Source organism: Artibeus jamaicensis, unplaced genomic scaffold (assembly GCF_021234435.1).
Source record: "Artibeus jamaicensis isolate MK-2021 breed Jamaican fruit bat unplaced genomic scaffold, CSHL_Jam_final scaffold_625, whole genome shotgun sequence".
Taxonomy (NCBI): domain Eukaryota; kingdom Metazoa; phylum Chordata; class Mammalia; order Chiroptera; family Phyllostomidae; genus Artibeus; species Artibeus jamaicensis.
The window spans coordinates 200121-215417 of NW_026522051.1; positions in this window are offsets into that span (position 1 = coordinate 200121).

Consider the following 15297-nt stretch of genomic DNA (forward strand, 5'->3'; position numbering starts at 1 on the left):
CCATCATCAGAGCTGTCATCAATCGTCTTCACACTAATTTTTATTTGCCTTCCATTGTGTCCCATCCAAGCGGACCTAGAGTGGGTTGTAGCCCTGCAGATTAAGTCACTGCTTCTGAAGAGAGCAGTTAATGGAAAAGGGCTGTAGTCCCGTGCATCTGATGGAGAAAACTCCCTTCTTCGAGGAAGTATATCTGTGCATCCTGAAGAAGTAATTCCCGCCTTTGTGTGTTTTATCTCAAAGAAGCAATTTCATTTTTTATTAGAAGGACAAGCAAAAACCCAATTGACCTATGGGGGTGGGGATCTGAGGATTAGCTCCAAGTGGGAGAATCAGGGGTGTCCAACCCTTGACCCCCGGGCCATATGAAGCCCAAGATGGCTGTCAAAGCAACCCAACACAAAACCATAAATTTACTTAAAACATTATGAGATTTTTTTGTGATTACACGTTACAATGTATTTTAATGTGTGACCGCAAACAACTCTTCTTCTTCCAGTGTGGTGCAGAGATGCCAAACGGCTGGACACCCCTGGGTATCATGTAATATAAATGATGACTTAGCAGATATACTTCCCCTGATCTGAAAGCATATCTCTCTCTTTTGGGGGCACTTGTGACTCTGGCAGGGTCACCCCACTGGTCATGACTCTCCTGTGAGTCCCACTGCGACCCACAGGAAGTTTGCATCCATGCCTTGGCCCTACAGACTCAGAGAGCATGAGCTCGCCTCGGTGTGGTAAGCGCCTCCTATCCCTACTATCAAGGAGTTGGCCTCTCTCCTGACATTTCCTGGGTGGGATCAGACTCTAGACTGCTGCCAGCAGCTTTACTTCTCAAATGGGGCTCGGGCTTCAGTTCTCTGAACCTCCCAACTTCAAGAAACAAACTTCAAAGCTCTTTTCAGGGTTCCCGTGAAGTCCTCCTACTGGGCTCAAGGTTAGAGAGTTTCATTGCTTTCCATCATCCCTGCAAAGGGTGTGCATGAAGGGGACTCACAAGCTCTCCCTTTATAGAGACTATGGCAACCCCTCCTTCTCTGGCCTTTTTTTAGGTGCTTGGCCCTAAGAATAAGGGGGAAGGAAGCTTATCTTCATCTCTTCTATAAATGCTGTGCGTTGGTGGAGGCAACCACTTTACTCTCACATTGATATCCAGGTACAATCAGATTATGGCTGAGCTAAAGCCCAGTCGGGCAGAGAGGCCCACTCTGACCTCCAGCGATGCTCTTCCGTGTCTAAAGGGGATCGGAGCGACCTCTAATAAAGTGAAGAAACACAAAAAGCCACAACCCCTCATCACAGGAGCAGAAAATAAGAGCTAAATACCAAGGCAGGGGAGAGAAGAGTCATGGTTCCGAAAAGTCAGACTTCAGAACGTATTTACCCAGGATGCTTGGACGGAAAAAGCGGTTCCCTGTGCCCCATTCACAGTCTGCTGAATAAACGTTTTTAGCAATGAGGCCTACCGATCAAATTTTTAACAATCTCTGACCCCTAGGTTATTCTTATGCGCACTACTAGTTAAGAACCACGGCCGAATATTTTTCCAAGTATTTAAAGAGTCAAGTTATCTAAAAAAACAAAATAAAAAGCAAATCAGTGACAAGAGAAACAAAGCCGGTGGTACCCGTGAGACTTTCTGTAATCCCATCTCTCGTCACAAAAGCAAACGGTCTGTCTCCTCCACTGGACTCTGGACAAAGGGTCAGGCTCTTTGCTTTTTGTGACCTGATGGCAACTTGCAGCCTAAGGCAATCCAAGGCCTCTGAGCTGGGCCACAATCGATCCTACCTTTCTACCCGACTGTTGTGGGGGTGACTTTCCTCACAAGTTCCCCCAGCTGCCATGGATGAGAGTAAACATGACTGAGACATGATGTGATCTGCTTGGGGAGGAGAGGTGGCTTTTTTCCCAGAGGAAAAAGGCCTCAAGCCCCTTCCTCCAGGGGCTTTTATTGGGTCATAATACACTGGAATACAAGGTTGCAAGGATCAAACAGTAGATAACATTTCAAAGAAATCTGAGGACTTAGTATGAGTCAGAGTCTGTCAGGAACAGAGTTTTAGGGTTTCCTGCTCGAACCCTTAACATATGAATGAAAGCACTCTTAGCAGAGCAGATTTCACAGGTTTATCAGGAAGTCTTTGTGATGCCAGATTTTTTCCCCAGGACATGCTCTAGCAAGGCAAGGAGCTGCACTCCTCCCCAATAGGTATTCAGGCTTAAGCTTCTCCCAGAGAACATGGGGACTCAGGCTTTGTCAAAGCTGGGGGTGGGCAGCAAGAGTCCATTGCTCCCTCTTTGTTGCAGCCCCCTAGTCCTTCCATGAAGATCTCCCACGTGATCTAGTCTGGCTTAGGTTGCCCCCCACTGTGAGGTGTCTTCCAACCAAGCTTTGGGGGCAGGGAGAGGAAACTGAGGCAGCGTTTGCTACCAGAGACAAGCTTTATCTCCTGCCGCTCAAGTTCCAAAGGTCGTCCCTTGCCCTCAGCCATAAGGAGTCGAGATACAATTCCTAGAACCAGGCAGTGCGGTCCACAACAGACTGCCATCAATCCTCAAATATTCATCTGTAACCCAAGCTGCTCCCGTTTACCCTGGACTTGTAAATCCAACCTGGTACTCCACAATTTCCCATCGGAGGTATAATGGATGTCTCAAAGTCAACATGTTCAAAATGAATCTCTTAATGTTGCCCCAAACATTAAGCTTTTCTAGAAGCTCCCCGTCCCCATTGTAATTGTATGACATGGGCCAAAAACCTCTGTGAGTCACAGACTCACTCTCAACTCCTGTTTTTCTTTTACCTTCAAAGAGAATCTGCTGTTTTCTGCTATGACTCTTGTCCCCGCCACCAACATAATTTCAATAACATCCTAACTGGTGCCTTTGTCCTCAAACTTGCTTCCAAATTCCGGTTTTACCATTTACTACTTATTTGGATCTTGGAGAAAATACCTGCTTTCTCTGACACTCAATTTATTGTTTGCTTTGTTTACTGCTGTTCATTCAATGCCTGACATAGAGTTGGAATTTAAATATTTACTGAATCAAAGAGTAAGTTTAGAACAGGTTTCAAATGCCAACTCATATCTGGGGAGTGCCTGATACTCGGTATCACTGAAGTCACAGCTTCCATTGATTTTATTTTTATTACAGATTCAGATTTATCCCTAAGTTTTTGAACTTGGTTGTTTTTCAAATTGAGACGTTTCTTTAATATCCCTTTTGTTCTTTTTCTCCCCAAGAAAAGGTTAGGCCCAAGAGAAAAGTATCTTATTTATTCAGTGCTGTATCAGTAGCACCTAAAGTCATGCCCGGGTCCTAGAAATGACCCAACAAATATTGAAATGAATGAACTGAAGAGATGGGACTCTGGTTCTTGGTTACAATGACCAGCAAGATATAAGATACATATGTTGCAAACAACCTCTCAAAGGTTGAAAGTTGGGGTGCTTTCTTCCTTCCCTCCAGGTCATCAAAGATCAAGTCCAGCAATGCATGGAAAATTCTAGGTACATACATAAAAGTGCTCTCTGAAAGTTGGCTGCTATTGTCTTTATACCCATACCACCATCACCATCCTGATAGTCGCCATCTCATTATCCTTGTTTCCCTAGGAAGTGGGTATCTTAAAACCATTAGCTTGCTTTACTACAGAAATGCTTTCAGCAAATCTTAGGAGAAGGCTGAGCCCAAACAGGAAATGGATGGGGCTCTGCAATGATTTGTGTCGGTGAGCCTACCCTGGTCCTTAGATGTCACCACTTTCTTTTCTGTCTCAGGTCTTCTAAACCTTTTCTTTTGGAATCTGTTCTGTGTTTGAGGTCAACCCCTTCAGTCTGTAGTTCGTACAATTCTAAAAAAGCTCATACTTCTTGAGAGCCTACTGTGTGTTACATGTTCTCCTAAGCACTTTCCAAGTAATCCTCACTACAAGTTCGGACTATGTTCTCTCAGTCTCCCATTTCAAAGACGAGGACACTAAAGAACAAAGATGCTCAGAAACTCAGTTGAGGCCACACGACACTGAGGAAGGAGCAAAGCCCGAATTCTCCCTTAGCGCTCTAATTCCAAGCCCTTCCTGTCGAACAGTTCACAACGCTGTCTTCCATTGACTCTTTCCTCTTAAAACTGAAACTCTACTGTTTGTCAATTTTTAGTCTTCTGAAATTTCTCTGGTTGTCTACTGCCTGAAAAATCTGCCAGACATTTTATTTCATAAAATCTTAGTAAAAAAAATTTTATTTGGAAAACTAAAAAAATTCACTAGGGTTAATAGAGCTAAACTCATTCAAAGATAACAGGAAGTTATAGTAGGTTCTTGGAATCATTTATTCCTCCTTCCAGCTTTTCGTACAACTTTTCACTAACAGATGTTTCAGTCTAAATGTTATTCTTTCTGTGATGAATTCTACTCCGGATCTCACCGCCCCAGGCAGATCTGGATATTTTTAAAGTTACATTTTCCCTGGATTTTGTACTCACCTCTAGTATTATAATTACTTTGGTGCATTTTGTTATACTGGCATGCCTATCTTCTTAATGGACTGTCAAACTCTTGATGGAAAAGATTCCATCTCCCAGGCATAAAAGGCTCAGCACCGGGTGCAATGCCTGACCGAGCAGGTACTCGGTGAGTGTTACTGGCAGAAACTAAAGGAAAGCAAAACGGGTCCTGAGAAACTCAGGTTTCTCCATCATAAAAGTGAACATAACACCATTATCCCCAAGAAATCGGGCTTAAGTCTTTAAACAAACAAGCAAGACACAAAAAGACAAATGGAGCAGTCATTTTTTTTTTGTTCTTGCTTCAGATTTTTTTCTTCAGTTCTTTCTGGGCTATACTTTTCCTGGCTCTGTTCTGGGAGGTGTGTGCTACTGTTTTGCAACTGTCTTGGTTACTCGCCCCGTCTCTCCCTTTGTTCCTATGCTTTTGGTTCGGAGTCCATTAGAAATTAATTCCTCATCAAGTGACACGTCAGTGTAGTGTCAGGAATTTCTTTTTGATAGTCCCATTTTTCCTGACCTGTCCCCTGTCCACCTTCTGATTGTTCTTCATTGAATTCTATCTAGTTTTGTTGAAAGTTTTTGAAATCTGTCTTCTGGAAAGGTATGGGTTATGACTAGTGATTCTCTTCACTGGTAACTTACATGAGAATCTGATGTGCATTTTCACACCCAGAACTTCAACCAGCCTATGAAGAAACTGAAGTTGGAAGACTTTAGTGAAGTGCTTGCAGTGAGACATCTCAGTGGCAGGGAATTGCTTAAAACCAGGTCTCTGTGGTGCTAAAACATTTGCTTTTAATCTGTTACAGAGCGTATGCTCATAAACCGTGAGTAACAGGCCACAGGCCTCAAGACCTCAGCGCCCTCATCTCCCCCACCCAGCTTGGGGGTACCCAGCAGGACAGAGATCACAAGCTAAGTTTCTGACTACCATTTTGGTCCTATTTTTGCGATGCCTCCATTACGGGAATTAGGCAGAAAGAGCCAACACTGACTGGGTTATTGATATGTTGAAGGATTAGACTACATTTTAAGAGTGTAGAAAGATAAAGCACCACTACTAGATTCAAACACTATTGTGGGAAAAGATTGGCCTTCATCCTTTACGCCCTGTTGTTGTTCACACAGAGCAGGAATGACGGCAGTGTCAAGGGTTTTGATGACACAATCCTCAAGTTTGAGCAGATGGCCCTGTCAGCAATTTCATTTCCAGTGTCATGGTTAGGGCTTCCTCCCTCTCATTTTTTCCACTTCTGCTTTTGTAATGAAAATTGAGAGAGATTTATAGAATAAACAAAAGCAAAGGAAAAATTTGCCCAAACACTTGTTCCTGAATTTTCTCTGAAGGTTTTTATTTTTAATCCAAGGTTTATGAGGACATACAATTTAGTTCAACAGATCCCTTTCAGTCACATCGGCTTATTGGCTTTGCCTTGCATTCTCCTTCTTCAGCTGTCCACTCCTTCAAGGCAGTCATCCAACCTGGCCATATCCTGTTCTCATAACATCTACCTGCTTTCATTCAAGAGTGTGTCTCATTAGTCATTCCTGCCTTGCGTCATGGCTCTTGCAGTGTTGAATGGGAGTTAACATGAACCATTGAACCTTTCCTCCCGAGGCCAAACCACAGCTGTCATGGGATGGCACAGACGGGAGCACGCAAGTCGAGGTACCAGTGCCCTGACTCTGCCACTTATTAACCATTTTAGTTCAAGGCACTGATGCACCCCAGCTTTGGCACTGCCATCCACAGACATCGATGTCATAGTTTTTGCCTCCCAGGATGGTTGTGAATGGGGGTCAAGATCAATATCAAAGAGACTTGCACGCTGTACACAGGTGTGCAAATGTGATCATGGCCCTCTGGCCCCTGCTCACACTCCATTTGTTGCTATACTTAAGCTGGAATACAGCGCTTCAGAAGGGAGATGATCTGTACAGGGGGTTGGGAGATAATTTCCTCTCTCGAGGAAAACACTTTTTTTCTTTAGTAGGCCCAAAGCGGCATTAGACTTTGCTAGTAGCTATGCTAGCTCATCTTAAACTTGTGGTCAGCTAAGACCCGAGATCCTTTCCTCAGGTAGCCTCTACTTTGTTCCTATGCACTTGTGGTATTTACTTTAGCAGTTGGCATTACTCCGTGTGCCAGTTGAATTTCTCACTGTTGCTCAAGCATGTTTAAGATGTTTATAGTATTAAGTGAGTCTTCCAGATGACTTCTCCCCAGCTTCGCAACATCAGAACATGGACCAATTTTATTTCCAATATCCTTTGCTTATGGCCTGCAAAAGGCATCAGTTTGCTCTCTACTTTTCCACTGCAGAACCAGGAGAATCTTCACCTAGAGGTCTATGAAGTTCTGAAATACTTCGAGATGGGATCTTCCAGGGTATCTAACTGCATGATCCCTTGACATGCCTAAGAAAAGCCCCATTGTTGGCATTTTTTGTTGTTGTGGAGTTGGTGGCACGGAGGAGATGGGCTTGGTGGCTTACTCCCTTGCCAGTGCTTGGGACAGGTCTCTACATATTGGGGAAAGATCGATAACGCCCTAGCGAAAGATGTGAGAACTTTCTATTACAGTTGATTCAATGCTGAAAGAAAACAGCCTGACTCATCTCAGTTTGAATGTTGAAGGCCTTCCCACACCCATTTATTGTATCTGAGCAGTTTCCCTTTCCATGGGAGTGGAGAAGAGTTTATTCATTTGCCAAAATTAATTTTTTATGTTGTTTTAAGGATATGTGACTTAATTTTTTCACATCATCTAAAAGATGAAGACACGTGAATTGGGTCCAACACACAAGTGTCCTTACCACAGATAGCCCAAGTGGTAAAATGACGAAGCTTTTGAGGAGTGTTACTATAGATTAAAGAGCAAGAGAGAGGGCAATGAGTAGGACTGGCCTTGTTACTTGGGCTTCAAAAATATGAATCTCAGTCTTTTTGTTCACCCAAGCATGTCATGATCACTTTTTCCATGTATTCTGCTTCTTTAATCTTTTTTGTTATTGAGAGAAATATAATTGACATATAACATTATGCCAGTATCAGGTGTACAACATAATGATTTGATATTTGTTTATATTGAAAAATGATCACCACAGTTAGTCTAGGTAACATCTATCACCGTATATAATTACAAGCTCTTTCCTGTGATGAGGACTTTTTAAAGCTACTCTCTCAGCAACTTTCAAACATGCAATACAGCATTACGAAGTATAGTCAACCCACCGTGTATTTCTACTTCCTTAATCTTTAATGACTTCATGACATCTTTAATTCATGTTTTTATACTCAACTTTTCTCCTGTGCTTTCAAACACATTTAAATTTTTCTATTTTGAAAGACCTTTCTTTGACCTGGCCATGAACTCTAGCAATCATGGAACTGAACTTCACAAACCGTGGTTCAGATGCCCTTCGCTTCTACTTCCTTGTTTTTCGGTCACACACAGAGCTTGTGTTCTGCCTCTACCACCAATCAAAAAAGGGTAAGGTCATCCATGATGTCTCAGGTGGCCTATTCTCAGTCCTTCTATTCTTTGGTGTCTTTGTAGATTAATGGGATTGACTATATTCCTGAAATGCCCCCTGGTCCTTGATCTCCAAAACTACTACCCTAGTTTTCTCCGCTGCTCTATTCCCTTTCCCATCTTGTATTTTGCATTCATCATGCCCAAATCCTTTTGGTTTCCTGATAAGTCTTCACTCAGCTCTGGTCCTTGGGACATCATGCTCCCTCCCCATTGAGTACTCATTGCCACTCCCATGTTACCTGGCTAGCTCCTTCCTCATCCCTTTCATCTCAGCTCAAGTGTAAGTTCCTTATGGAGGCTTCCTCCAACCATTAAATTAGGGTCTTCTGCTTGGACCTCAGAGACCCCTGTTATAACTTTTGTCTTATTTTATTGTTATTATCTCTTTAACTGTCATCATGTTCATGAAGCTATAGATTTTGGAAAAATCTGGTTTATTGTTATACCCTCCCAGAGTTTGGTGCACATATATTAACTAGTGGTTGTTGAATGAATAAGGGGTAAATAAATGGGTAGATTTCATTTTCTGTCCTGCCTACTGATTCCCTTTCTGACTTCTCATGTACAAAAATTGGGATACCACTGACTTCTCATGTACAAAAATTGGGATAATTGTATCTGTTATAACTATGTCATAGTGGTGGGAATTAAGTGAAGTAATGTATATAAAATGACATATATATAATATATACCATATACACAATTTATATAATTTATAAATTATAAAGGAATACGCTAGCCTGTTGTTATTATTAGACTTGATATTATTATTGTTCCCTCATGAACAAGTAAGTCATCTGTGGTAAAGAATACCTTCAGAAATATTTCTATTAGGACAGATGTTGTTTAAGGGTGTGATGAATAGTAAATAAGCCCTAGTGATTTAATGCACAGCATAGCGAATATTGACAACCTTGTATTATAATCATCAAACCTGCTAAGGGACTAGAATTTAATTATTTTGACCACTAAAAAGAAAGGATAATTATGTGATGTGATAGAGGTGATAATTATCATTACAATGGCAAGCATACTGCAACACATAAACATACCAAATTAGGATGCTGTACACCCAAAATTTATACAATGTTATGTGTTAAATAATTTCAATTAAAATATTTGTATTAGAATTCTCAGGGACTTCTTCTGAGATGAGACAAATCTGTATTATTCTAATTAGCCAAAGGCTCAAGAGGACTTAGCTGAGCACTGCAAAATCACTGGCATCTTCGTGGAGGGTTCTCAGGACGACCTGAGGGTCCACACTTCAGGATCTTAACTCATCACGGGAAATTTTAACAAAATGATTCCTTCCTAAAGTAATCCTACCCTGAAAGTGAATCCATATTAAACCAGTCCTCCCTTCTACCATAGAATCCTCTTTCTGAATTTTCTTTGCTTTTGATGCCAGAAAAGAATCCAACTGCTTTGTTAACTAGTTTATCACGGAAACACAGAATGACAAGTCTGAGAAGGTGCCAGGTCAGGAAGAGCTTTTATTTCCTTGCATACATCTACCGTTTGGGGATTGCTCTTGGGGAGCTTTAGACATTCTCTGCCAGTGGAGTAGAAGTGAATGTTCCTCCCCAGAGTTTATTGTGGGGAAAAATCCAAATCCAAGGAGGTAGTAATTTCCCGAAAATTCTCCAGACGGCGCTGCCTCAGAGTTAGAAATAAGAAAATTCTTGCCATTTGCTTCAAGGAGTAAATCGCCAAGCTGGCCTCACAGGTTACAATGATCAGAACACATTCCAAAGTCCCACCCAGTCCCAAGTATCTGTGCTGGGCCTGTGCTCCAGTCACCTCACGGACTTTCACGAGTGTTTTTCTGTAAAGGAAGAAGTGAAGGAAGAGGAACAGATGCAGGCTCCTGTCATGTTGTCATGCAATGCGTCTTGGATTACTGATGTTCATTTGAACTTGGGCAAGTTAGCAGTCCTGGTCCACACTCACTACTTCCTGCCCCAGCTTCATAGCATAGCAGGTTGGTCCCTGTCCGTCCACAGTCCACATATGGCCGCATGGTACGAAGCAGTATTTACCTCCCTCGGGCCCATAAGGTAGAGGAAGAGTCACTGTTTTAGCATGGAGGCCCCAAGTTCAGAGTCCAGAGAGAGTGTGTCCAGAACTCAGGTGCCTGCTATACCCTCTGGGGCTACACAAGCAGGATTGCTAGTAAGAACTAATATCTACTGAACATGTATCAGGTACTCTTTTAAACACTTTACGTGGATCATCTAATTTAAGTCTCAAAACAAATCCAAATAAGGCAACCAAGATGGACAGTAGATATATCACTTGCCCACAGTCACACAGGAAATAGGTAGCAAAGCCAGGCTATAAGCTCAGGTAGCTTGACTCTGAGACCGAGCTCTTCATCATTCTGCTGTTTTAGGTCACTTGTCAGCACAGATTACAAGCCTCAGGTAGGGCATGGAATCCTCTCGAGATCCCACGATGGTGGGAGGAGAGCTGTTGCCTAGACTGAGAATAACTATTACGAGGCTGACAGGTTGTGGAAATAAAAATCAGGAATGAAGGTGTCACTTGGTAAAGCGTATGACTGTCTAACCACTGTCCTGCATGCCTAAAATGAATGCAAAATGATACTGAATGTAAACTGCAACTGAAAAATAAAAAAAAAACAAACATACTCTGGCTGATAAAAGAAGAAATGAAGGTGTCTTTCCACCAAGTATTTACTGAGTACCAGGTAGCCAATCTCTGGGGGAACTGAGGGAATGGCAAAGGAACAATGGGAACCGGGCATTGGCCAGAAGGGGCTGACCATCTGAAGCCAGCCAAGTGCTATCAGGGAGGCAGATAAATCCATTGGAAACCTGCCATTGATGAAGCATATCTGTTTCCCAAGGGAATGGGGTTTCCATGTGATTTCTGATACCAGGGTTTCTCACTATGTAACACCAACGTGTGTGTGTGTGTTTCAAAGCACTCAGCAACTTCTTGGATTTCTGGGTGTGTCAATGAAACAGTCTTTCCATGACGTAGGACACATATGCCCAGGAAGGAAATGAAAACAAACCAGAAACCTGGGAAATTTCCCATGCATCTTCTTTTGGGTCACATTTTGGGGGCAAGTTCTATTCTTTTCTCTTAGGGATCCAGAAGACATTATATTTGAATAATTTTCACTTAAGATAGGGATGCTAAGCAGACCTGCAGGATGAGAGAGAGGTTCCACCTACAACCGTCCATCAACCTTCACTTTCTAACTGCTCAAGACAAACCCAGCACAACACAAGGACCAGGTGAGGGGCCTGGGAGAGGTACTACATAAGCACAGTCTCTGATCCTCAAGGACTCTGCAGTTTGGCTAGAGAAAAAAAGTACTTATATGAAATACCTACTATAAGACCCAGAAAAAAAGTGGAAAGCGGGTATTGCTATCTAGTGGGTATTGTTATCTAGATAACAGAAAGGAACCTGAGTGAGAGTTGTGCGGCCATGGAAGGCTCCAGAAGGAAGTAGAGATGAGAATGTCTGAGAGAGTTTTGTGAGCGTGTGTGTGTCTGGTGGGGAGGGATTAGGGTCAGGTCAGGGTCAGGATCAAGGTGGGGTTGAAGGTTGGCCAAAGGAGACACCTGTGACAACACCATTCCACTCTCTTGTCTTTTCTTGGCAGAATTGGTAATCAACCTAAATACAATGTCAGTGGATGGTGTGCCTTTGGGACAAATTTGGACAAGATAAATTAGTGTCAGTTAGCTCATAAGTTGGCAATAGAAAGTACTAAGGTCTCAAGACAAATAATGTATATCTGAAAGTTGTGAAGAGAGTGTATCTTAAAAGTTCTTAACGGAAGAAAAAAATTGTAACTATGTGTGCTGATGGATGCTACCTAGACTTACTGTGGTGATAATTTTCGGATGTAGACTAATACTAAATCATGATGGTACATGCTTGAAACGAATGCAATGTTATATGTCAATTACAGCTCAGAAAGGCACTTTGAACATTTGTTGATTATAAAAATGACAAAGGTGTCTTTTAAATGAGTTAACGATAGGCTATTTAACCTGGCTTCTTCAGGTATGTTTGTGATGTATCCTTTACTGATGTACCCACAATGCTTTGTGGGCATAACACTTCAGGGGCAAGTCTTGAGCTGTGTTCTCTACCAAAAAAAAAAAAAATGGTAATGGCCCCATCAGAGAAACTTGTCCAGGTGCATTGGATAGCTTCTCAATGTTTATATGTACACAGTAGGTCTCTACAAAATCCCACCAGTTTGTCAATTTGTTCCGGCTACTTTTCAGGGAACTTGGGGGGAATTTTTGAAAAAGATATTTCAATGTCCCAACAACTTAATTCATAGAACATATTTTTCTAATTAACCCATGTGCGGTCATGTCCATTTCCTCCTGCAGGCCCCCAGCTGGTTTTAGAATGCCCATGCTTCTTTCTTCCCGTTTTTATGGGGGGCAGGCCAGGGCAGGGTGGAAGACTCCAGCCAGATGTGTACAAGGACCTCTGGGAAAATCGCCACAGTGTCTATTTTCAGGGAAGGAAGAGTTCTTCAAGGATAAGGAATGGGTTTCTTTACTGAAAGTGGCAGAATTGTGCAACTTGATTAACTGTGGGTCAGAGGAAGAGAGAATGTGCTTTGCGCCCCTTCGTCGGCCTCCTTAACATGCTCCCCTGTAACCAGGGCCCTTCCCGCCATCACATGAGACACAGAAAGCTGTTCATTTGGTAGCATCACCACCTTCTACTTTAAATACCTCAAACTCTGTAGCCTGACCTCCCCTCTCCTCTCTAGTGAAACCACCCTGCATGAGACTTTGCTCATAGCTGGTTGCCACTTTGGAAAAGACCTGACAATTTAATGGGGACCTCCTATCTTTTCTCAATTAAAGGAAGCATTACACCTAAACTTAAATAGTTTAATGGTGCTGTGTTAGGTGGAGTGAGCATTCATCCATTTATTCATTCGTGATCTGCTTTATCACAGAAAGAATTTCAGGACAATGGCTAGGAACTCTCTGGGGGTTTTTATTTCCCCCATTTGTTGAACTCTTAATAGCCATTGGCCACTCTATTAGGGACTGGGGCACAAAGATGAATGGGACCCCTGTGGCTCTGGGTTTTGTCCTTGGAAAGCTCACAGTGTAGCCAGAGAAATGTGCACGTAAGCCCCATTTCTGCGTTCTACCAGGACACAGAAGCAGGTGAAAACTTGTAACCTGATCAGCGAGGAGAAAAAGGCCTGTGTCCTTTTTCCAGGGAAGAGAAAATATTGAGAAATAACTCTCTCTTTTGCCTTCACAGGGGAAGTGTTAGAAGAGAACATAAATTAAAACCACAAGGGCTGAATGCTGGTTTGACTGTTGCAGTTGGTGAAAGCTGCTGTGGAAAGCGGCCTCCCCTGGGGACTGGAGGCCAGTGGGACAGAGGCCAGGCCCGAAACGCCTAGGGTGTGAGAGAGTCTGAGCCTTTGTTTCCGGTTAGCCAGGTCCAACCACACCATTCTTGTTATAAATTGCTCTTCTTGATGGTGCACAGTGGCGCCGGTGTGGATGGAGGAGAGAGTGGATATGGGAAACAGGGGTTTTGCAGGCCACCCTGCAAAGGCCACCCTGCTCTCTAGTGAAACCACCCTGCATGAGACTTTGCTCATAGCTGGTTGCCACTTTGGAAAAGACCTGACAATTTAATGGGGACTTCCTATCTTTTCTCAATTAAAGGAAGCATCACACCTAAACTTAAATAGTTTAATGGTGCTATGTTGGGTGGAGTGAGCATTCATCCATTTATTCATTCATGATCCACCCCACAGCCCTAACAGCTAAGGCCAAACAGCAGCACCCAGACCTCTCTGGTTCCCCTCTGACCTCACACAAGTCCTTGCACAATAGTCTCAGTTGCCCCATTCAAAGGAGGTCCTGGGGATCTCAGGCCAACTCTGATGCACAAGGAAGGGTGGCTAGGATCCAAGGGAGGGCAATTCAGTTTCCTAAAACTTTCTGCCCCTGTCATTTGGTCTCACCCCTGTCTCAGTCCCACACACCCATTCTGCACACTGTGGCCTTCGTGTTTTTAGTCCTCACTGTTTGGAATACCCTTCTGTCAACCTGTCAACCTTCCAGGGCTCAGCTGGAGTCCTCTTCCTCAGGTGCTTTCCATCCCGTGGAACTTGGCTCTCCCTTGAACTCCCTGACTCCAGAGCTCCCATCAGGAGTTAGTGAGAGACCTCATGGCTCTTGAACACCTTTGGATGGGCTCGTTCTGTCTTCCAAACTTCACAGAAAGGAACTAAATCACAGGACTCTCTCACATGCAACAAGAGAAGGTACGTAGTGCTGGGCCCCATGGATAGACGCCCACCTGGTTGAGGCTGGGGCAGCCTGCGCCATTAGACAACTAGCATGGGTGGAGGAGTGGAGACTCAGAGCTGAGGAAACATGGAAAGATAACCAGGATGATAGCAATGGCCGGTGGGACCCACAGAGAGCCATCCGCTAGCTCTGAGTGCTCATCACAGCTTGCTTGCTGGTGTCCTGTTGAAGATCCTATTTCATAAGATCGCTAAGGAAAAGAAGGCCGTGCTCAGAGAGACAAACACAGGTGATCTTTGAGCTTCTTGGCCAGAGACAGGCTGGATGCCGCACATGCTCCTGGCACTGCCCCGCTGAGCCCTTGGGTGGCCCCTTCCAGCCTCTGCTTCCATCAGCTCTGTATTTACAACATTCTGCCTGCAAAGACAAGGCCAGTCTGCTCTAGCCACATGGATCTTGGTGAACCTTGGAAAAGAAGGGAGAATATTTTCCATTCTTTACAGTACATCGTATACTCCAACTTGCTGGAATGCTCTGAACCTCCCTTAGTCCCAAACTTCAAACACATGCACACAGCCACCCAAGTCGGAACTTCCAGCAGGGGAAGAGCTGCTGCCACGCTTTGTTGTGGGTGATAGACATGTCACAGTCGAGGCTGTGTGGGCGTGGAAAGCATTCTCCCTGTAATAAGAAATATGTTAGTTCGAGCCCAGAGGACATTCTACAACTCCTCTCTCACTTCCTGAGCATCCCAGGGGCAGGGGCGGGGGTTAAAGCTGAGATACCACAAGCTTTATTCCCAAGTGCCCAGCTGGGCTGAGGCCTTCTCAAGAATCTGTGGCTTCTTGTGCAGCTTTTTTGGGGGGGACCCTGTGAGCAGTTTCATCCAGTTGGACAAGATAAAATGATAGGGTCCCAGCCAAAACTTCCAAGTGCATTTGTTTTTGAT